This window comes from Sparus aurata, chromosome 7, assembly GCF_900880675.1.
Source record: "Sparus aurata chromosome 7, fSpaAur1.1, whole genome shotgun sequence".
NCBI classification, from domain to species: domain Eukaryota; kingdom Metazoa; phylum Chordata; class Actinopteri; order Spariformes; family Sparidae; genus Sparus; species Sparus aurata.
Window position 1 is genome coordinate 10477050 of NC_044193.1, and position 24895 is coordinate 10501944.

The following is a 24895-nucleotide window of genomic DNA, read 5'->3' on the forward strand; positions in this document are numbered from 1 at the left end:
TACCATATAATTCAGACCCATAATTCATAGAAGAAACTTCTAAAAACAGTTGTGTGTGTATTTTTCTCTGATTTATTTTCAACAACAGCCCAAACCAGACATCCTTTTCATAATTCAGCGATATCCAGAACGGTGACTCATTCATATGGGGGTGCATGAAATGTGAAACCAACTGAAACACATAAAAAAAATCGCTATTTTTATGATGACAATGTGTCAAAACAACTGTGTGAAACAGAGAGTTGATGTTGATGTGTCATTGTGATGAACCCACAGACAATTATCACCTAAAGCTTCAGCTTCCATCAGCTTTACAGAGCTTGATAGTGAGTTATACGCTCATTGTTTAGCTGTTTGGCCCACAACATTACTTTTCTGGTTCATTCTCATAGTAAATTGTGCAAGAGCTTGAAAAACCCGCTGTGTAATATCTGCTCAGCACCAAACAGCAAACACACAGTAAGTGAATAGCTGTTGAGCATGGTGGAGCATTTGAAGGGTCTGATATTTTACAGGGAGAGAAGCAGAGCAAAAAAAGGAAGTGAATATTGAACATAGCTGTCTCTGTGCCTCAGGGTAGCATGTTCCAGTTCTTGTTGGGATCGAGGGGTAGGGCAAAGTGTCAGGACTCCATGGCCCTCCAAGCCGAGGTTTTTCAGAGGCACACTTCAAACCGAGGGTCTTGAGAAGTATGTCATTTCAATGTTTTATCATCCCTTTGTTTATAACAAGCCTAAAACAATCTCTACTAGTTTGCTTACGTCTCAGTAGCTAACAAGCTAGATAGCTTTCACTAACCCTTCTAACTGTACTGTAACTTTAAGTGTAAGGGTGCACTCGAAAATGAGCCGCAGGAGTAAAAATTTGAAGAATCGTTGTATTTTTGTTACAATAGAATGAGACTTTTATATTGACAAAGGGAGTGGTACCACCATGTTTTACAGTAGTCCAGAGTAGACAAACCCAATACTGGTGGGCTGTTGGAGTTTTTTTGTTTTAAACAGCGATTGTAGGGTATCAAAGGAACATTTTATTTAGTTACTGTACTATATTTCATTGTGGACCCTTTGTTAACAACACTATGTTTTGTGATTGCTCCCTCTGATGAAACTAACACTGGCAGAAACTTTTGGCAGCAGACTTGATCCAGCCTGGACTTACCCACAGTAAGTCTGGATCCAGCCCCGGGCTTACTCTAAGAGCCTCTGACAGCATCGCGTCGTCCAACAACCCTTGTGCTTCCCCCTATCCTTTCCTCCCATCCTCCTACTGTGTCCCTTCTGCCTTTCAGCCCACAGTGGGCCGTTTAGCTTCCCAAGGGCCGGAGCATGACCGCATGGCCGCTCTGCTGAAAGGCATGATGGGTAATAAGTGGAAATGGCAGTGATCCGGCTCACGGCTCTCGCTGCTCCTGCTCCCCCAGCTCACAAATGCCAGTGGATGAAGATGGATCCATCCCTGGTTTGACCCCAGTAAGGGCTCTTGCTGTCACACCCTGTCTGTCCCTCTCTTTATCTCTCACTCCCGCTCTCTCGTTCTGACCTCAAAACACCACCTTGCTCTCTCTCCCACTTTAGCCCGTAACCTTACTTATCTCCTTCTTATCACGTATCCTCTCTCGTCCTCTTCTTTCACTTTTTCTTTACAGTTTCACATACCACTGTCAGTCAGTCTCCTCCCCCTCATTTTCATCCCTATTACATTCTTTGGTCACTCCTTCCCTCATTTCCCCTTGGCTTATTAACTGCTATACCTTCCCTGTCCTCTTTGTGGTTTCACTCCCTCCATCTCCTGTTTTCTTTTTCCAGTACAGGCACAATTTCCTCTCTCTCTCCCTTTCCCTCACCTCTGCTTTTTCTCTTTCTGTTACTCGTCTGCTACTTCTATTCCATAACCTCCTCACCCTTCCCACTGCCTGACCCGCTCTCTCCTTCTTCCCCTCTCATCCTCCCCCCTCTCTCCCCCTCTCCCTCTCCCTCTCTCTCTCTCTCTCTCTCTCTCTCTCTCTCTCTCTCTCTCTGCGCTGGGTTCGCAGGCAGGCTCCTGAGTGGCAAGGTGACATTGTGTGTCATATCAGCATTCCACGGCAGTCCCCTTTCTCTCCAGAGAGTAATTATTTCTTTCAGAGTGAAAGGTTCAATTTGCTATAAAAGAACAAGAGCCTCAGGTATAGAGGGAGTGAGGGTGGGAGCGTGAGGAGGGAAAGGAAGGAGAATGGAAGTGATAGGGTGGCAGTAAGAGAGAGGGAGAAAAAGTGGGGGAGAAAGGGGACGAAAGCTGGAAAAGAATGAGAGGGTGGGACAGGGAAGCGATGAGGAAGGGAGGAGAGGAAAAAGTTGTGAGGGAGGGAGGACAGGCCAAAACGTTCCCTCTGTGTACTGGACACACTGTTCTCAGAGGAGAGCTCGTGTGTGTGGGACGTTAGTGGGCTGCTAGAGGTGCTGGGTGACATCATAGCCCTCTCGTCTCCCTCGCTGGCCCACGATTACGTCACCTAGCTGGGACTAAGTACGGCTCACACCACAGTCTGGCAGAGACAGAGAGGCCAAGGAGCACAAGTTGTGTTCAGAAACAGAAACTGAGCAGCACCGACTGTAAATATTTGTGCCTTGTTTCTGCCCCCTGGACTTGTATATTTTTATTGCTAGTATTTTCAGCCTTCTTCTGTTTTGTGCAGCTCCATTTTTAAAATGCAAATTTGTGCTTGAGTGCCCCTAAAGGATGTATTTTAGGGGGTGTGGGTCCGGACACTGAGGTATTTGTAGGTAAGCTGTCTCATTTCCATTCCATGTATATTCCCTTTCCACTTCTGCACACCCCCCGTGCGCTCTCTGTTGCTCCCTCTATCTTGCCCTGCCGGTGAATCCTGCTTCCCACAGTCACCTGCTGTAAATTGTTCCAGTCTCTCTGGTGCAGGAGTGTTTTTTCACCCCAGTGTCTTCCTGTTGGAGTGTCTCTCACCACTGGGATTAAGGAGCCTCTCCAGACAGGCTGAGGCGCTTATTTAAAGCAGCAGGCTTGTCACCAGGACTATTTTAAGTGGGAGCTTGAAAGCAATTGCTGCCGCGTTCCAGCACGATGTTGGCTATGAGTTATTATGCACTGCTTCAGTGGCGAGGAGCAGTGGAACCGGAAAGGCTTGCCCTGTTGCTTTCTGACTGGAGCCCATAGATGAATACAAGAATGGGGCAATGAGAGATAGGGAGAGAAGACTTAAACGTAAATGTTGCCATTTGTTAGTCTTTGTAATATAGCCTTTAGCAGATCTCTGTTATATTTTAATGATTTTTCCTTGCAGCCAATATCTGTCAAGCCACTTCCCTCGGGGACGAAAAGAGGCATTCAAAAATGTCCCACTGATCACTTAATTCAATGAATTTTTAAAAAGAATTGCACTGATTGGTCATAACGACAATGCTTCAGGCCAGTAACTTCTATATTATATCCAGAAAATGTCTGTGAATTGTCTCATTTTGCCCATACTGAATATTGTCGCTCATCCACCAAATGGAATGCACAGCGTCCTCTGAGGTGTGTACCCAGCTTTGCCTGATGAATATTTGGAGTCGGTCCCATCAGCAGAAGCAGCAAAGCATCTTTCTGGGCGAAAGAGCCGCTGGATGCAGCTGGGTCTTGCTCTGTTGACTGAAGCGATTTTAATGTTTTATTGATTTTTTGATTTATTTTTTTCTGCTCCAGCCTCCATATACACACTCTCACTCTATCTTCGTCATAAGGAACAGCCAAAACCCCCCTCCTCCTCCCCGAAAGCTTCGGTCCCCATCCCCGTGTATCCACATCCGGCCTTGCCAGAACAAGGGTGCAGAACAAGAGTGCTAATGATGATAGTTAGGGGTGTTTGATTTTGACTCAACTCCAGTTTTACTGAATGATTAATAGTTTGGCCCTAGATTACAACAGGTTTCTAATACCCCTTTCACAATGCACAAAAAAACCCACCAACTAAAATCTGGCTGTTGCCTTCAGTGGATAAGGGTAAAACCGTGCCATTACTGGGTCAGTAACTCTGCAATGCACAACAACTTTGCAATAGATTAAATTAAAAAGTAAAAGTAATGCTGCTTTCTGCTGCTCTTGTGACACTGAATGTGACGCATCAGGAAAAAACAGAAGGCAAACTCGTCTACTGACAATGGAAAATAACACTAAACATTGAAATAATAAATAAATAAATAAATATATATATATATATATATATATATATATATATATATATATATATATATATATATATATATATATAACAAAGGGTCCACAATGAAATGTGTGTTTTATGTGTGTGTGTGTGTGTGTGTACACATGGTATACAATGCTATGCACAGACCACTTAGTAGCTTTTTATTTCCCCTTCTGAAAGAGATGGTAAGTAGAATTAGCAACAAAACAAAAAAAAAATCACCTCAAAGAAAATAATAAAATGAAAGAAAGGGGAGATGAAACAAATTTTCATACACCCTCCCAGAGGTGCCTGTTTAAGTGGGAGGGATGGGGGGGGAGACTGGAGAGAAGAGGGTGAGGAGTGGAGGGCAAAGAACAGAGAGTGTTTACGAGGGAGCTAAAGCAGCATCTGACGCCACTGGATGCAGGCTGTTGTTCTTCTCTCACAGGCATTAGAGCAAACCACACCACTCCATCTCTCAAACGCGCATGCATCAACATCTCCAAGGTTGTATAAATCAAACCACTCTTGCTACTGAACCAGCATATCCTGCCCACCACGAACAATTACCACCCCACCCCTTGCTCAGATAACAAAGCATCCTATCTTAATAAGCATCCACCATGGGGAGCTAATGGTCTCGCTGCTCCTTTTAATTTTATTCATACCTAACTATGAGATATTAATAATGAATGCAGAGTAAACAACAGTTTAAGATGCCGGCCACGCCATTGTGGACTAATTGGCTCATTAAATGTAACATTAGGTGGGAGAGGGGCCCTTGATTGGGAGCTGTAGGCCCAAGTCAATGCTAACACTCAGAGATCATTGATCTTTACCCAGCCTGCACTGCTCTGATTAAAGAGCAATAAAGATGGGGCTGGTTCCCCTTGGCTCCACAACATGATTCCCTGAAAGTGCCTCAGACACTGCCCAAACGCAGGCTGATATTTTTCGTCTGCCATGATCTTACTGCCAAGTGTGCCATGGTGAATCTATAGGACCACACAGACACAGCTGTGGCCATGGCCTCCAGAGTAACAGAAGTGCTAAATGGTCTGAGGAAGAGATCGATTAGAGAGGGACTGTCTGTGTCCATCAGATCCTAAACGCCCAGCATTTCCACTCACTGCCCAGGCCTTGCCGTGACGCGTGTGCACAATTGTTTTTGTATGTGTCTCAGCCAGGTTCATCTCTCATGTTGCTGCAGGGCTCTATAAAGTGCCTCTGGCCAGTGCTGTGGTTCCCCCTTTAAATATTGAAGAAGCCCAACATAAATAGGGGAGAGGATCCCAGATACAGCCGTACGCAGCTCTGCCAGACATTGGGGCTGTTGTAGAACTGTGCTGCTAAATTAGGATCTGGCTTATATTCTTTTGTGTGCTAGCAAATCCATTGCACACATGCACAGATGCTTATGAAGTATGTGCTATAAGCATTAATTGGGCTACCAGTATATGCTGGATGAGGTCACATATTACAGTAAACAAAGCAGACGTTCCCTCTGTGTACATGACTCGTAGACCTTTCCAGGGTGACCTGCTGGTGATGGGGATTAGGGGACAGAAGTGCTCCTAGCCGCCCAGTGGCATCTGGCCTGTGCAGGCTAGCAGCCCAGTTGACTGCCTCTGCTGACCAGCTATAGAGGGCAGTTTTATAGCAGCGCTCTGGCGTGGGCATTGACTCCAGGTCTAATAAACATCCAATATGTTATCCCACCCTCACACAACAAGCAGAGATGATACTCTGTAAAAACACAACAAGCCTGCAGATTGGCCTGCAATAAAAGCCTTTTTACACACTATGTGAACCTGTAAAGGCCTTCCACGGCACAGGCAAACAGACTCTGACCAGTTGTTGAGAGACTTCAGGTGCCACTGGTAAGACTGCTGTGAAAAAGATAACACCACTGAAAGGTTAGTGATAGTGTTACAGTTTTGTACTGCTAAATTATATTATTATCAAGCTTATAATGTAGGTCATGCAAAGGGGAAGGATATCCATGTGTGCAGACTAAAATAAAGAAAACTGCTGTAAAGAGAGCATTCTCATGTATGCTCCCTGGCATCTCTCCCACAACACAAGGTCAATAAGCTATTATACTAAACATAATGATTCATATAGGCCTTTCATCTTCCCAGTGGTGGTAAAAAAAAAGCTCTCAGTTCTGTAAAAGCTGAAAGGCAACTATATCTAGAAAAGGAAATGGCTTTTTTGTGTCTCTTTGTGGCCTTATGTCTCCTGTTATTGTCAGTGCTGTTAAAATGTTGTATTTTACTGATCGTGGCACTTGACCAAGGGAAGGCCATGACTTTACATGCGATATATTGATGTTTCTTTTAACTTGAGTACACTGTTGCTATCTTTTTAAGTGTGAGAAGTTGATTTTTTTTTTTTTTCTTCAAGGATTGGATTGATTTTAGTTCCCTGTTGACTTGGATGTCATTTTGATAAATATGCTAAAAGCTCAGCACTTTAAAAATGGCTAATCCCTTTGACTTCCTGCTGCCACGTCCATGTTCACACCCAACAGCCATTACAATGAGCTGAGTATGTGGAGCAGCATAGCAAGAAATCAAACCACGATAACGAGTGCCTCGAGTCTGGTTTGAGGCATGGGCTGATATCTTCCATGCACAGCCCTCCTCCTTCTCCCATCTCTCTCCTACGCCCTCATCTGCCTCTCTTCCCGCTTCGAGCATGCCTGTGCTGCACCCTTCCTTTGCCCTCCAATGCCCCACCTTCCTGATCTCATCTGGAGACGGAGCAGGTGCTATAGAGAGATAGAGGATGGCTGAGAAAGGCATCTCCAAGCAGGCTAATGACGCCTGCTCCTTCTCTCAGCTCGCTATGCTGAAACCGTTTCTCTGCAGCAGTCAGCTGAAGCCAGATGAGAGCAGGAAACATCACAGAAGTCGAGGCGAGACTGGAGATGGTCTCCTGTAGATGAGAAAGAGATTGTTTTGAGTGTATGCACTCACATAACAAGATGCTCTCCCTCACATCCGCATACGTATACACATACCGATTACTGGATGTATGTGTGTTTGCTGTCGGAAAAAAAAAAACATATCTCCAAACTCATCAACTTTCAGAGATGCAGACGCAGGCTCGCACACATCTTACCCCTGCAGGGGTGCTACATACTGTATATATATGGCACAATTATATCACACGACATACAGTATCACTTACACTGAAGTTGTTTCTATTTCTCACATTCTCTTTCCTCACTCAAGCCCTATTGGACACACAACACACACACACACACACACACACACACACACACACACACACACACACACACACTGTACTGTGGAAAGGCAGCATTTTCCATTGACCTCTGTGTCGCCAAAATGTGATATTCAGCCAAGGTCAGCAGTCATCAGCAGGGGGCCTGGGGAGGGAGAGCCAGTTGAAAAGTTCAAACAGCATGCACATCAACACGCGCAGATACAGTACATGCACACGCGCTTCCATACACAAACCACAGCAGAGAGGGTAATGGGCTGAGCTCTGAATCAGGGATGCCACAGGTCACGGCTAGTCACTGTCAAAGAGCACATCCTGTGACTCAAGCTCTTGATATGTTGCCAGCGCACACACTAGTAATAAGACAAAATCTAATATGATATCTAATATGATTTGCAATTACTCTATAGAGTTCGGTGAAATATATTCACTGAAACTATGGATTTGAAATATTGAAATGATTCTGCTTGCTGTGTGCATCAGTTGTACAGGACTGAGTTAAACTAACTTTGCATACTTCTTCCAATATTGTGAACACACGCTTACGGATACGCACATTCCTACACTGAATGAGAGACAAAAGGGGATGGCAGGATTAACGGATCAGTTCCCAATTTCCCCCAGCCGCCCAGCAGTAATCAGATCATCTTGCACCTGACGTGAGGCCTGAATTCCATTAGGCTTTATTAGCAGTAATTATCCCCTGCTTCCACCCCATGCTGTTCTCTCACTCCCTATCCTCTATTTTACCTCCGGATACTGACACTGCCCTCTTCTTCCTCTATCCAATTCACTTTTCACACATTTTTGCCTGTTGTTCTCCACTCGTCGTCACTGTAAGTTTTATCCCACCTCTAAATCATCTGGACGGCTTCTCCTTGGCTTGTACAGTTTGTCTCCTCTCTGTCTGTCTCTTAGGAGTTTGCCCACATATTCACACATAAACACATTAGGCGGGGGAACCTATGGCTGAAAAGGCCCCTTGAGTTGCTCTCTAGTAACACTGAGAGAAGCATCAGACAATCACCCCTCTTTTTTTTTTCTTTTTTTTTTTTTTCCACATTTGTTCCTTTTTGCAGGCCGGCCCAGAGATGAGATGGACAGTCGTGGGCTCTTTCAGATAGTGTTTCTCACTCAAGCAGGAAGGAGCATGAGGACTACAGAAAAGGCAAAATCCTCCCGGGAGCAGCTTTTTACTCCCAGTTTGTGTTCATTTGTCCCCCCGCTCCCCTCGGCTGCCTTTGGGAGCGAGTCAGCACTTGTTTTATTGGCCGTTACTGTGTGTCAGGGAGCAAATCGGTTTTTACTCACAGGTGCGAGTGGAGGACAAGTGTGAGTGTTCCATTACTTTTTGTATCAGGTTGGAATTATCTGGGTGCGAACGGGTTTGTCCGTCTCCCTCTGTGGTGGTGCAGGGCTGCGCATGAATAGAGAGTGTGCGTACTAGTTAAAAAGCGAGAACTGTTTTCTATATTTACTTGTTTGTACACGAGAAAATGAGTATATGTATATATGAGGTGTAGCAAAGTAGATGATGGAGCTGATTCCCTCTGTGCTGTTTATTATCACATTTTGTGTAATTATATAATTACCGCTAATCACCCACCTGAGGTGGCATAGCTCTGCGGCAACACACTATTACAGAACAAACACAGCGACCTCAGCACATCTCACACTCATTAACACACTCCTCCCTCCCTCATTCTCTTTCCCGCTCTTGCTATATCTCCCTCTTGCTCTCTTTCTCTATGCTCATTATCTCTTGTCTTTATTTACATGCATGGAAACACACATGCACGCACATGCTTGTGTGCACTCTCTAATGTAATGAGGATCCCAATCAACTGTAATGAGATGAATAGTGTTTTCAGCGGCAGATAGGCTAAATTTATAGAGAGAATATCTTCCCAGCAGGTATGTTTCTGATGCGAAACGGAAACAAGAAGAAAGCCTCTCCAAATCACATTTGATGTTCCATCTCTTCGACAGGCAGTTGAGAGAATGGGGTAATAGCGTAGCGTCGCCATATACTGCGCATTAGTTAACTGAATGTGCCAGTGTCCAAATGAGAGAGAATGAGGGGGGGCGGGGGTGTGTGTGTGTGGTGTGAGCCATTCAGAGGCAAAAGACAAATCTCACATTTCAGACTCCATTTCAAAGAACATGAAATTCAATATACCATACCAATCTAGTGCACACTGTCATTGCTTATTCCAGTAATAGCAATCAGAGATATTGTATTCACTCCCCTCAGCCTCCTGGTGTCAATTTATGTTTATGTTTGCCAGTAAATATATTAAATGTCATTTAAGCCTTTTCAAGAAGTTGATTGTTTTGCTTTAGTTTTGGGCCGTCTGGTTCTTGCTGTTTTTCATCTTGCAGATCTTGACACAAGCTTTTATTAATCTGCAGGCTTGATAGAAACTCTCACTGGCACTCCCCAACGCCCCACTGTCATCTGGTTGTGTACAAAGCTCCTTACTAAATTCAATTTTACCCTCAGCAGTGGGCACAAATTGAAAAGACAAATCTACAGTAGGTATTGTATTTACACTGGTCAGTTGAACATTGAGTGACACTTGAATCTTGCATTAGTGTGGAAACCCTCTGCACTATAAATGCCACCGTATTCCCTACCTTGCTTTTGAGCTTCGTGAAAAGAATCCAGCAGGAGAGGAGAGAAATTCTGTGGATGTGGAATTCATCCACAAACAGACACGCACACAGAAACAAACTGTGTGCCGCAGTTGCTACGGCGCCCACTGAGAGGCATTATGCTTGCTGACAGTACGACAGGCTGGCACAGAGAGACCCCCAAACATCTCACCCACATAATGAGACAGGGCAGGAGCACTGGGGCCTCTTGAGGAAGAGGGGGGTTGGCAGTGGGAGGAGCCATTGAAACATGTCAGTCCTCATGTAGCCCGCAGAGGATGTGCTGGACCCCTCTGTCACCAAGTGTATCTGAAGGATGGCAGCTGCAGACAGAGGCTGACATGCAAGGCTCAACTGGCTCATATCTTGCAGGCAGAATGAATTCATCACAAGGCAGAGACAGACAACACAGCCTAACCGTGTTCATCAGATGGAAAAGGAACTTTAATTAAGTCTCTATGTGCCTATAGTGTCTGTGTGTTGATAAGAGAGCATCTCCCAGCTCTCCCTGACAGATAACAACCTGCATTGGACTTAAAGAAGACTTGAGACAGAGATTCTAGTTTGCACAGACTTTTTTTTTTCTCCCCCTCTTCTCCTCCCAGATTCCTCTTTACGAACTCTGTAGCACTGCAATTCTACCCATTCTAAAAATGCAGTCGCAGCACTTTACAGGCCTCACCGAAGCCTATTACTGTACAGCACAAATAGTGCTGGAGGCCTGTTTGTAGGTATTGTATACACAGATGTATGGCCATCCTCATTCTCATCAAGTATCACTTAGGGATACACCTTGTTTTAGCTAATGGGTTGTAGCAAATGCTCTCAAACTGTGGCAGCTTTAAAGTAACTTCTAGCTCTAGGAGGAGACTGACTTCATTACTGTCATCATCAGCTTGAGGAGGAATCATCTAAAACTGCAGTATTCATCGTGGGTCATGAAATCAGCAGCTGGCTAAATGTTAGTCCAGGGCTCTTGACTGAAGACCATACACTCTGCCTTTCTCTCTCTCTCTCTCTCTCTCTCTCTCTCTCCCTCTCCTTCGCTTTCTGTGTCTATCTTTTTCAGCCTGTGTCTCGCTGACCTCTGTATCTCACTCCAGTGTCTGTGTCTGTGTTCCCTTTGGAAAAAGCGAGGGGAGGTGTGCACACAGAGATGAGGGGGACTCCAGCCCAATCTCATTTAGGCAGGGAGAGGGCAGAGTGCCACCAGGAACCTCCACTCAGTTACACCTGAGGGGCCCCTGCTATGGAAGAAGGATATGCAGCTTTGCATGCAAATCGCTGCCGGGAGCCATCCGCCTGCCACCTTACACAGGGGCACAGGAACACTGGCTCCTGATTAACATGAAGGGTGTTTGAACTCTGCTCTGCAAACATGTGTTTGGGACTGTGATTTTCTTTCTGGGGGTTGTATCCATCACATGTGCTCCAGCGCCTGGGAACATAGAGATGACATTCCCTGACATTTCATGCGATCCATGTGTCATAAAGATGACATAAAGGTTGACATACAGCTTACTTGACGATGGATTGGCTGTCATAAACATTGATGGCACTACATAACAAATGATGCTAAATTTTCATGGCACTGTCGTGACATTGAACAATGTCGTCTCTGCAATCGAATCCGGAGCTCATTTTCCGAGCGCTGACCTAAATCTTGGTAATGTCACTTCGACCAACATGTTATGATTGAATGACTCCGTGATGAAACGCTATTTGTCATAAGACGTCATAATACACGGTAAATATCATAATCAAATTGTTATTTGTGAAGTCGTTACGCGTGCATTGAGGTCTAAGGAGATCAACATCTTTCAATGTCTTCAAGACCCAATTGCCTCGCATAGCTGCACACAGTATTATACTGTGAAAATCCAGAGACACGGTGCTCCTTTTGCCTTTCAAAAGTAAACGTTTTCTGTGGTTTTGACTGTAAAGTGCAGCTTTCTTGTAGCTGCTTTTGATAATCTTCATCAAAAATAGCCTCTATAATGGCTTTATATAAGTGCCTAAGATTATAATAGACACCTTAAGATCAGTTAAAGGAAGCGTTTTATTGTGCGCCCTCCTGTTTGCTCCTGTGTCTGGTTGTGCATGCGCATATGTGTACCTCCAGTCTGGGCCAGAAGCTTAGGGCGAGCCAAGGAGATTGCTAGATTGGTCCCATCCTCATCCGTATGCATGGCGAGGCCTCCTCAAGAACTCTTATGTTTTTAATGATAACTGGTCCCATGCATTGTTTACTAAGATGACAGGTCTATTTTCCTCTGATTTATAGCTCTGTGGCATTCAAGGAGATACTGTACTTATTACTTTAAATGCAGTATGCAAAAACAAGTCACAGAGACAGGCAGAAGTGGGGAGGAGGGAGGGGTGTGGACATAAATTAAGGGTCATTGTTCCCCTTCTGGTCCGGACCGAGCAGCTGTTTGTTGAGGTCTAGACAGATAGCTGAGAGCTGATCACCTTAGGAGGTCACTGCTTCTCCCGGCCCTACTTGGCAACCAGGACTCTAGAGTGGAGGCATTGTCAGATTACCCTGTCAACAACATCTTTATATTTTGTTTGTGTATTTAGTAAAGTGGCCGGGCTTCCTCTATGGATCCTCGCATGCACAGTCAGGGGTAAACTCCCTCTGGTGGTTGAACAACAGTGTCACACACATATGACACCACTCCAGCTAACCCTAACGCTGTACTTGCCTGATTGTACTTGGCATAAAACTGTGAGAGCTCCGTGGTAGATTTATTTTTTAAGAACAACTGGAGTGTTACGAAGGCACGGGAAGGCGGTTCTGAGGAGCGAGGTAACGACAAAGTAAAGGGATAAAGAAGGAGGTGTGGTGTCATTGTTTTGACGGATTTAGATACAGTTGCACGGAGATCAATTATTCAGCAGAGGCATGCATGGTCCCAGGATTAATGGTGCATGCAGCAGATAAATCAACCATTGGTCTCGAACCTCTCTGGGAGAGGGGAAACAGCACAAGACAAACATAGAAACGCGTTTGACGTTGGCATTTTATATCCATCCTTTACCATTAGTAACCTTGAGATTTCCAGAGAGAATGGGGACGGAGAGCACATCCAGCCACAAATAACCATCCAGATTTGGGGATATAATGTCAAAAAATGAGCACATTATATCATCTTGAATGCCGATTTGGCTCTGAAGGACAGAAGTATCTCTCTGTCCTCAGACTGTGGAGGGATATGAAAAAGGAGGGCTGTAGTTGCTGTTGAGAGATTGAAACGATGCTATATATTACAACCTCTGGAGACCTGTCGGCACTCCAACTTGCTACCCCCCATCCCACCATCTCCGTGTCTGTCTCTCTCCCTCCATCCTCCTCTCTCTCGCTCTCTTATTCTCACTTTGACTTTGCTCTGGGTCCTTTTCCCTCTCTGCTTTACAGTTACATTTCTCATCACACCACCGTTGTGTATTCATACAGTGCATCTATCTATGTTCTTGTCTGTCTTGCTGTACCTGTATTTGTATGTGTGTGTGCGCATCTCTCTGCCTGATTAAATTTGCTACGCTCGGGCCCCCGCCCCCCTCCTCCATCCTTGTCTGTTTTGGCTGCCAGATTGTACCTGTCTGGTACTTCAGGTACGTTTTAGCCCATGTATCTGTGTGTGCCTATAATTCCCTACCTCTATTTGTCTGCCTCCTTTATCTGTCCGTCTCCTTTATCTGTCTGCTCCCCAGCTGCTGCCCAAGCCCAAAACAGCCCTCATGGCCTTCCTTCTCCTACTGTGGAAATCATATACCCTGGTCAGGCTCCCATCTTCAAACACCAAGCCTTGCCCAGCCAGAATGTCAAATCATTTCAGACTCAGTGCCATTTTTCTTTCTCCGTGTGTTTGTTTCTATTGGCCTCTAACTCTTGCACTGTCGTCCTGTTGTTATGTCTCTGCTCCGGTGTGCATTTCTTTCTCATGCACATGCATTCACTCTATTAGTTGTATTCTCTGTTTCTGCGTCCCCTCAGTGGTTATCTTGATATGTAGCACTAGTACACCACTACATCCAGAAGCGGTTTTATGAAGTCAGAGCTAACCTTCGCCTCCCAGTTTAAAGTAATCACAATTGATTAAGAGTGGAGGGAGTATGGAGGACTTTGGTCATATCAAAGCAGCAAAAGGACACACGGAGACACATTTTGAATATGAGCGATGTTCGAGGAGGGAATCGGGGAGGGGGGGAGAGGGGGGGGGGAGAGCAGCAAGGCAGCCATGGTGTAAGTGGGAGGATCAAAGCAGAGGATGGTGGCAGAGTGCTGTCCCCTGCTGTGCAGCTCAGATAAAGACAGGTTAGCGCCACAGGTCTCCTCAGTGAGAGGGAGCCAGGCACGAGGCCAGGGGAGATGCATGAACAAGCCAGCTTACAAACATCTCATAATAACTCAGGCAGAAGAAGCCCTCTGAATTAAAGTGTCACTTTTCATTTGCTTTCCTTTCCTTCTTTTTGGCTCACTAGCTGATTTTTCCCTCTCCCTCTTTCTCTCTTGCTCCATCTCTCTTGTCTGTCTACCCCCCCCCCCCCCCCCCCTTAACCAACCACCCCATCCTTCTCCTCATCACAATCCGAACATAACATGGACTCCTTTGGTTGCGGTCCCCACTGTCTTCATCACAGGGCTGCCCGGGGGCTCTCAGGCTCCTCCATCTGCCTGCTGTGTGTCTGTGGCTCTCCCTGTCTTCCTTTACTTGTCTCTCTGTCTGTTTGTGGCACTCCCCGTCTCTCTGAATCTGTCTTTTGTGTGTTTGGCCCTGTGTCTTTCTGCAGGGCTGTATGTCTCCCCATGCACACATACACTCAGAAGTATATGCGTTGGTAAAGTTTTTTTTTTTTTTTTTTTTAATATACGCTATTTCCATATGCAGTGGATTACAGACATTCAAAATTCCACAAAGGACACTTGTTGAAACCATGGCAGCAGCAAACGACAATAAAGTTAGCTTGGTACATTTTGTCAGTACTGCATGTGCCTCACCAAGTGGATGTAGCTGAGAGCTGCAGAACACACTTTTGTTTTCACTGTGTTGCTGTTGACCTTTCATAAGCCCTGATAGGCGCAAACTCAAGGGTATGTGTGTTAACAGAAACAGCTTCTTGGCTTATTATTTGTTTTTTTGTTTTTTTCAATTCAGTTGGCTGTTATGTTGTGGAAGTCACAGCTCTGCACACAGGATATGACATAGGAGGTAGATTGTACGGTGTGGGTGAGCTTGTTACTGTTTCCATCTTTCCATGATCGATGTCAATTCTGTCATTGTTCTCAATCCTGCTAATCCCGCCGCTAAGCCTGGATGTCCAAATTGGGTGTGCTGGGTGCTGCCGGGGCTGACGAGAAAGGGACAGAAGAAAAGAAACACGGAAGTTGAGGAAGGTTGTTGCCATGCACTGAAGTAGAGCACCGTCTCTCCCACTGCGTTGACGGTGGATGCGGCCGCTATCGGTCCTTAATTGGGCACTGTGGGCCATAATAAAGAGATCTCAGACTACTGAGAAATAGAATGAGGGAGAATGAGAGAAAGATACGGCGCAGTATCGAAGGCCAAAGAGCGGGGTGAACCTGGTGCGCTTTAATGCAATGCGTATTGGCAGGTGTCGCTCTGCCTAATTTCACGCCTCTGTGAGCGAATGTGCACCCAGACGATCGCCACTTCCAAGCCTGCTCTCTTTCTCAGTCTCTCCATTGCAGTCGCTCTGCTTTAATTTACAGTTGGTTGCTGTGAGTGTGGTTGTCCTTCCGCATGACGGTGTGATTTGGCCCGTACAGAACGTGGACTCTGGTTCCCCTGGAACCTGCAAGTGCATACCTGTGAGCTCCATGACAGAATAAATGTGCTGCACCAGCGCTATATAGAGGCATGGTGACAGTGAAGGAAGCACAAGGGCCTGCCTTGTCCATCTGTCACATCCAGGCCATATGATGAGGAATGCTTGTTCTTTTGTTTCTGTCAGTTATCAGGCCCGTTGGACCTGAGGCCGGTGGGAAGAGACGACGGCGGGGGGAATGGGTCAACCAATGGTGTGTGTGTGTGCGTGCATGTGTGGGTGTGTGTGTGTGTGTGTGTGTGTGTGTGTGTGTGTGTGTGTGTGTGTGTGTGCGTGAGTGCGTCACACCGGGACTTTCAGAGCTTGACACGGGGGCATCCCGTGGCAGCAGAGACGGAAACGAGTTCTGATCTGCGATGCCCTGCCCGGCTTCTCGTATGACCCTCGGTTGCTCCAGAAACCTCCCCCTCCCATCCTCACCCTCTTCCCCTTCCTCACCCTTGTCCCCTCCTTCTCGCTCGTCCTTTACCCTCCGTTCCCCTCATCACTGTTCTTCCCTCCTCACCCCTCCTCACCCTTTTCTCGCCCCTCCTTCCTGTAGTCTGTGTTTGTGTTGGGAAGATTAAGCTGCTCTGACAAAGCTGTGTTTACAAATATGCAGGCAGAGAAACAGGCCAAGCGACGCTGAATAGGAATAGAATACAAATTGCTTTTTTATCTCTCTTAGGGCCAGGGCGAGAGAAAATGTGTTTGCGATTGTTGCTCCTCCGCCTGTGAAGGATAAAGCCTCAGTACTGGGTTTGGGCTCCCTGTTAGCATTCATTCTATCCTCTCCTCTCTCTGTCTGTCCCTCTCTCTCTCTCTCTCTCTCTCTCTCTCTCTCTGTGTCTCTCTTTCTCCCTTTCTCTGTCCTCCCACCCCCTTTCTTCCCCCCATGCTCTTTCTCCTCTTTGTCTGCTCCACACTCTCTCTGTCTCTTCTCCCCGGCGGGAATTTTTTTTCTTGCTGTTTCCTTGGTAATCATATCTCCTTTCCTCTCCTCTCTTCTTTCCTCCCAAACTCTCTCATGTCTCCCCGATGTGTGCTCCTCTTTCCTATATATGTGCGCTACTCCCTCTCCCATCACCTCGCTCCCTCAATAATTTTCTCCATCCTTCTCCCCCTTCATATTTCCACACGAGTCTCTCTGTGTTGCTCACTCTCTCCCGCCGATTCCACCCATCCATCCTTTTTTTCTCTCTCCTGCACTCAGTAGGACTTGTCATGATTTACAGTCCCTCTCAGCTCTTCCTTGCTCACACCGGAGATATTGGAAATTTGGAGTGCCTATAGATCACGGCAGGGGGAGAAGCCGTGAGCCTCCGCTAATCAGCCCTAACAGAAGTGTGGAGCATTACAAATCTGGGCTCTCTCTTACAATTAGGCAGCATGTCTGCCTGGCGTAACCCACGGCAGGGAGGCTGAGCCTGTGATGTCATCTTCAACAGGTCGCCGCTGTGTGTGTGTGTGTGTGTGTGCGTGTGCGTGTGTGTGTGTGTGCGCGTGTGTGTGTATCTGTGTGTGTACGTGCGTTTTCAGGGGAAACAGTGGCTTGGATGGTTTGCTCTCATTAATGCAGAGGACGTGCTCCCCTTTTCCACACATTGGCACTTTTATCCTTACCTCAGCTAACACAAGGGAAGGTTAATGTGCGGTCTTACAGGCTCAAACAATGCCATTAAGCAGCAGCAGTCTCACCATGTGATGCTTTTATTAATAAATTATTTAAATTTAAAATTCTGGACATGCCTTTAGGACTAGTTAGGAGCCTAGCTTTTGAGGACAATGTCAGGAAAGAACAGATCAGTTTTCTTATCTTTCTTGCCTTGTAGGTGCATCTGGTACTGTAACCCTCTTCCTTTCCATCCATTTGAATTCATGTCCACGTTCTGTGCTGATATCCCTTTGGCCTTTTTCCAGCACATGCATTTGTGTTTGACTAAGCATGTGGAGACACCGAGTGCGGGAAACACTGCCCAGACCACGCCATTTCCCACCCACCAAAATGACAGCTAAAACCTGACCTCTGACCTCCAGTCTCTAAACTGTGGCACAATAAGCTGATTGCTGTATCCATTACCCCATCTTTTAATGGAATGAAGTGCCTATCGTGGTTGATAGCCCCGGCCTCGTAATGCAAACAGATGCCCATTACTCTTTTAGCTGCAAGACATTTTTTACATGACTCTTTCTGGCCAGGAAATCTAGAGGTCAATGCAAAGGTTAGGAGATAAGGAAGTGGTGTCTTGAGATAATGACTGGTTTCCATTTGCCAATTTACCTTTTACACATATACACAACATCCATTTGTAACTTGTCATCCCCTCACATTAGTATGATTTGCTGATCTACTCACGAATAAAATTTTGACTGGAGCTATTTTGCTTTATCCAGATGCACCAAGGTCAAACACAAATTTGCAAGGCTATTAGGCTATTTAAAAAGCAGAGTCTTGACTCGGGCTAATTTAATCTGTAGTGCATCTCCAAAGCAAAACCACTCTCTCATGTGTCGAGCAAAGGCAGTTGAGGCGAGGAGAGGAAAAAGATGGGAGAAATGAAAGAACGCTGAGGGAAAGGGGAAAGAGAAGCTTTGCTACAATTGCTGCTTAGGCATCTGCTCATAGTGTGGGTACTAGAGAAACACAGTTTGACTTTTGAGAAGCTGTCAGAAGTGCTGCAAGGCTTACTGAGATTTCCTTTGTTGACAGGCATCAGTGTGTTGACTGCTGTTGTGGGCTGAGGTCAAGGCAAGGCCTCTACTGGCTCTTTGTGAAATATGAAAAATAGCCCGATGTGTTCACTCGCCACCTTTCCTTTTGTACTGAGGGTTTCAACATTTTTGTGAGGTGTACTTAAAGTGAATGGGCCTTTATGCTGTACTATATTCAGAACAGATGTAGCTATAGTAACAGAGAGCCGGTCAAAGTTTTTATTTCTGTGTGTAGGTACACTGTACACTGGACTCTGTTGGCTGAAATATTATAGGGCTCATAGATATCGAATAGGCAGTCTGATTTGTTTATGCATACAAGTTACATCTCTAAAGCGCATACATTTACATTTATGGCCTGCATCCATCTTTCACTCCTCACCTCGGCTGGCTATTTATAGCTGGTCAAGGCATCAATTATCTAAAGGCAAAACTATACGTGTGATGTATTCACACACGTATGGATGCATTAGTCTCTTATCGTCACATCTTTTTTATCATGACGATGTTGCAATGATGAATTTTACATGTGGTCTGGCTGTGACCTGATCCTGCTGAGAATTTTTTATCCAGCTTCTGTCATCGTGTGTCACTGCACTTAGAGTTTTGTGCATTATGCATATTTGTGTGCTTGTGTTTGTCCCGCACACGTACAGTCACACACGGGTGAAACTGTATTTCTGTCTGCGTATGTGCATTATTTTTATAGGCTGGTGTGACTTGGCAAACACTAAAGTGTGTAGCTGTGTTTGTGTCTATGCATGTTTTGCGTCCTTGTGTATAAATGTGTGTGTTGGTGTATGGTGGCATGCCGTAGGCCCCATGCCACCCTTCCATCCCATTAGCTGAGCCCAGCCCCTGCCTGTGTCTGCTTTAACCTTGGCCAGCGGGCTGGAGGAGAGGGAGAGTAATTCTAACCTTAAAAACCTGCTGATTAAAGCTAGTTTGGTGGAATTCGATTCCACTTAATGCCTTTGGCCGTGAGCCCAGCTGGCTAGCATTAGCATCAACAGACACTGTGTCTTCAGTCAGGGAGACAGACGTGCATGAGCATGTGCATGAGCTTCCTCTGGCACGTGCAAAAGCGGGGCTGTAAACCCCACATCCCCTCGTCTATCTTTCCATCTCTATTCTTCTTCTCTGTCCTCTCGTTCCACCCTCATTCCTCCCTTTAGCCAATATATAACTCCTGTACCCAGCTTCATCACCATAGCTCTCCGCCTTAAAGTGCCTTTTCCCTTTCTTTTGTCTTGAACTTGTTCTTGTCTTGCTTAGCTTCAGGAGCAAGGCCAGAGAGAGTCAGGGCTTTTTTTCGGTATGGCGGGCAATCAGGAGTACTTCTCTTACCGCCTCAGCCCTGTTGTTGTTTTCCTTTTGAACTTGATGTATGGCTGTGTTTACGCGTCCAGCGTGGCTAATTAATTCTCCTCTTCAGGGCCTGTTTATCAACTGTTTGTGTTTATTTTACAATGAGTATGCTATTTTTGGAGCCGGTCATTTCCATAACACATGCATTTTTCCACAGCATCATTTGTTTTGCTTTGTTGAGGAATTTTGGTTTGTTTTTCATTTTCTCCTTCAGCTCGGGTGCAGCCTGCCAATTCATTTTGTAGCCCGCTCAGTTTTGACTGATTTAGAGGCTGCAGCTGGTCCAACGGAGAGGACCGGGGAGATAAATCTAAGCCTCTTTTGATTTATTATGTATAATGTCTCATCAACCGTTGCTTAAGTCTTCAGATGCACTGAAGAATGATACTGTTACAACTTTACAAGTAGTGGCTTATTTAAAGGGGAATGGGGAAGGAGAAGAATCTTAATTGAGAAAGCAGTTGCCGGAGTAAAAAAGCCACAACCATTGTGCGAGTTACATACAGGAGCTGTGCATTTCTCTGTGAATTCAAAATGCAAGTGAGACACTGTATATTATGGGCATTCTGGGCACAGTGCCACTCTACCAGACACTACAGATAATTTGATTCTCGCTGAACGATTGGGAGAGAGCAGAGCAGAGTGGCTGACTGTAAAAGACAGCAGGTGAAATGCAGAGCGTTACGGTATCAGTCGAAAATGAGCTCATTCTCCAAACTGGAAGTGGCACTTTTCAGCCGTAAGTCATCTAATCACGTCTGTATAGAGCCAAAAATCGTTGGCTGATCAATAGTCATCATGGATGCTGTCAATGGCCAGGGTAGCTTGAATCTTGCATGGTCCATGAATCTCTATTGAGTATGGATTTTGCGTTCCCTCCACGGATGGGGTTTGATAGTACTGCCTGATTGGCTGCTGCGTGAGCTCTATTTATGCTGCTGTGCCCCAGGCTGAATCACCTGCCCCAGGCATCCGAGTGAACAGACATATGCAAAGATGTACACACAGAGAAGTACACATACACAAAATGCTACATTCCCTCTAATGAAGCAGTGAGCCAGAACTGGCTTTACCAGGTAGATGTTCATGTCAACATCTGTATAACGGTGCAAAGCACTCGCTCAATACAGACAGTGCTGAAAAATTTTATTTGAGATCCTGCTGTAGATCATTCGTTAATAGAGTGATGATGTGTGTGAACAAATATTGGCTAAGGAAACATTATAGGGCACATGATTCACACATGAATCAATGGTAAAAGTATCCTTGAAGAAGTTATGTGATAGATCAAATCTGGGCGCTGGATGGCTTGGAATAAAAATCAGGAAGAGTTTTCAACAAAATGCCCAGCATGTTGTCAATCCATGCAGACATTTGTTTGTGTGGGTGTGAGTGCGTACATGTGTGTTTTTTCCCAGTTGGACTGACAATCCAAGAGACAAATGTGTGGCAGCCTCTGACAGTAAGACGTTTGCATCACTGCAGGAAAACAGCAAATTGCCAACATAAATAAGGTGCCACGCTCTGATTAGGACTGTCTTCACACATCATTATGGTCTAATGAGAGAGTTTCCCCTCTCTCTCTCAGTCTCACTATTATCCGTGCCAGCTTTGCCTCCACAGACTTTGCATTTTGCTAACCCATCTCTTGCTGTGCCTGACACCTGTCAGCCATGATGGATGAATGTAAGTGAGGTGTCGCCAGGGTAACAGGCAGGCCAGGGGCAGCGGTGGCCTCCAGAGGCAGGACAGGTAACCGGTGGTGGCCCTGCCTTTATATCTGAAGGCTTTATTTAGGCCGAACTGTTTATCACTGGGCTGTCTGGCCTGCTTGCCCTGTGTGAACTGCGATCCCGCTCCACTCAGGACCACTTTAACACCCCAAGGGGGGGGCGTGTTCAGGCCACACAATAATACCCTCTCATTGGGCCAAGGCAGAGTTTCATCGCCTTGGCCACTCGCTTGAGTGACAACACCAAATGAATTTGCTGCATCAGTGTCTGACTTTGGAGGACACACGTCGCTGTAACTCTTTTTTCCTGCTGTCTGCAGTGACAGCACATGAATACATTATGGACACGCTGCCTGTGAATATTTCTATAAACCGTGTATCATTGTTCTATCGTGGCTCATTTGCACCCCCAACACAGCAGTAAACCAATAACATATTCACATGCGTTTGAACGTGTGCCTGTGTGTGTGCCAATACACCTATGTTTTTGTTTTCGTGCAAGTGAGCTCTTCAAAAATTACACAGTGGGAAACTGCTCTTTTTTTATGAGAGGCTATGTGTGTATGTGTGTATAATTATGGTTTAATTGCTTGCCCTGTGATGTGCTGTCATCTGTCACAGCCCAAAGACAGCAAATAATGGTTCTGCTGCCGTCACTTTGTCACCCACACGCTCAGCATGCAGAGAGCAGCAGAAACACCAGTAACTGATATGCGTCTTGAATTACTGATAAGCACTCGAGTATGATGAGCATTGTGTATGTGGGCGTGCTTGTGCTCTCAAAAGTATCTTGGCTAGCCTTTTCTATCTGAGTTTATTGTCATTGTCTGTGTGTGTGTGTGCAAAAGTGTGTGTGCTGTAGTGTAACAGTATGTGTCTGTGTAGTTTTGTGCTGAAGAACTTATTGTTTAACTGTGTGTGTGTGTGTGTGTGTGTGTGTGTGTGTGTGTGTGTGTGTGTTTGCGCGTGGGTGGGAGTGTGGTGGGAGGGTGAGGGAGCACAAGCTTTTGTGTGTGTGCAAATGTGTTTGATGCCTACTGTATATCGGCACTGACAGGTGCAACAGTTGTGTTATGCTTTAAGCTGCTTGTTTGTCTGGCACGCTGCTTTGTGTGGTTGAGAAATGGAGTAAACAGAGGGAGAGGAAAGCAGCCTGGGGGCTAATTTATTCACTCCCCAGTCACCCTAGTCACTGAGGCCTGTTGCACTGGCCCACCTGTCAATCCTGAGGAGCACGCCATAGCCTCGTCCAACCGCACACCGCCACGCCACAGCCCACTCTCAGTGGGCCAAGTGCTTGAGGCTAGAGCAGTATTAGCCATGATATATCAATAAACTCTCTGTAATCAGAATTAACAAGACAGCAAGTTTATTTAGCACACATGCAGCATTAAAAAGAAGTCTGCCATCTTCGGTGAAAGTGAATGCAATTATGCGGTGTGCGTATCAGCATTGTTGAATTTTTAAAGTCAAATATTGAACAGACAGAATGGATGCATTTCTGTTTATAAGCACCTTTCACAGACGTATTGCAACACATGAATGTAGTGAAATTCCTAAACAGTTAAATGCCTTATTGCATCACAGCTGCCTAATCCCTGAAAAACAGCACAAAGTACAGTTTATGACATAAATACTTATAAAACTGCACGGCAGAGATGTGTGTGCTGCTAGCAGTTGTGGCTGACTGTAGTAATGTGATGTTCAATGCACTGTGGGAGTGGGAGGAAGTGTCTGTCTGTTGCCAGCGTGGAGTAATGGATGGCAGAGCTATGGGAGTGGGAGGAGGCATACATCCTATTTCAGACAGCTGTAATGGATGAGAGTACAGCGAAAAATAAGAACAGGAGGAAGTCTGCATGCCTTTCACTATCTCCAACTCGCACACAGAGTTCAGCAGCATTGAAATCAGTTCACAATAGGTGTGATTGGAACAATGGAACACCTGGAGAAGCAGTCGAGGTTTAAGTGACTTTTGTTGTTTGTGAATTGGTCATAGGATCGTCTGTGTGTGTGAATGTGTTGTGCACACACGGCCACGCATGCATGTTTGTGCATCTGTGTGATGTGTTTGTTTTTTTTGTTTTTTTTTTGCAATGTAATGTGTCTCTCACTATGTGCCCAGTCTGTGCAGCTGTGCAGCAGTTCTCTGGTATAATTAATCAGACGGTTTGATGTTGGCAAATGAGTGTTTATACAGAGTGACTTCCTCTGCAGGCCCTGCTCTTTTTAACTAGGTTTTAGTTAAACAAGACGAGCACATCACACACTTCAAGGCACCTATTTATCACATGGTCCTCCAAGCAGTGCAGCCCAAACATCCCCGTGCCCCACCACCCTCCATCCCTCTTCCCTGCCCCCTTCCCCGCCATATAACCGTTCACATCTAAATAGCCTGAGGAAACCTTCATTAACTTATTGAACAGAAAACTGCTGAATAATGAAGCTGTGTCAGTGTATATCTCTACATGCACACATTCTCACAGTGTGTGTGTATCACCCCTGCTGTGATTTCTCCTAAATTCTAAACAAACAACTTTCCCAAAGTAGATAGCAGTGGAGCTCAACCCTCCAGACCCACTTGTTTGATTTATTCCTGTAAGAGCCAAGCGTCCTGTCTTAAGAGCAATCCACCCTACCCTCACCTCTTACAAATATTGTATTGCACAAAATCACAGCCTATTTCCTAGCCGGTTAGGTTCGGGGAGAGAGTGCTGTAGACTCTTGTTGTAAACAAGCAAAAGCAGGCTGGCCATCCCTCTGGGTCACCTGGGAACCGGGGCTGTGGGTCTCCCAGAGAAGGATTGAGGAGGAGACAGGAGTGGGGGAGGATAAGTGGTGCCTTGCTCCTGTTCCTCGCTGCACAGCGCTTTGCTGCGTTTGCCTGCTGCCGGCTGTTGAAAAATGTCTCCTGGCCCCTCTGCCCGATACCGGGAGGCGTTATCAGCCCTGCCTAGCTCTCTCCACGGGTAACGAGCCCCCAGGCACAGTATTATCTGTTTACGATAAGGATATTAATAACACCGTGCTTTAGTTATGTGCCGGGATGCCCTGCGAGGTGATGGCAGGGGGCTGGGGTGGAGTAAGGAGCACCTGAATCATTCTGTCAGGGGTTCTCTCCAAGCAGGACAGGTTATAAGTGGAAGTGAGAGAAGGGAAGGAAG

The 24895-nt window shown here is 45.8% G+C and overlaps 1 protein-coding gene across 9 annotated transcripts in view; it reads left to right on the top strand.

The window, feature by feature from the left end:
• The window catches only part of camta1a (calmodulin binding transcription activator 1a), a 289186-nt gene that overhangs the window by 198924 nt on the left and 65367 nt on the right, over positions 1–24895 (top strand). The window lies entirely within an intron of this gene.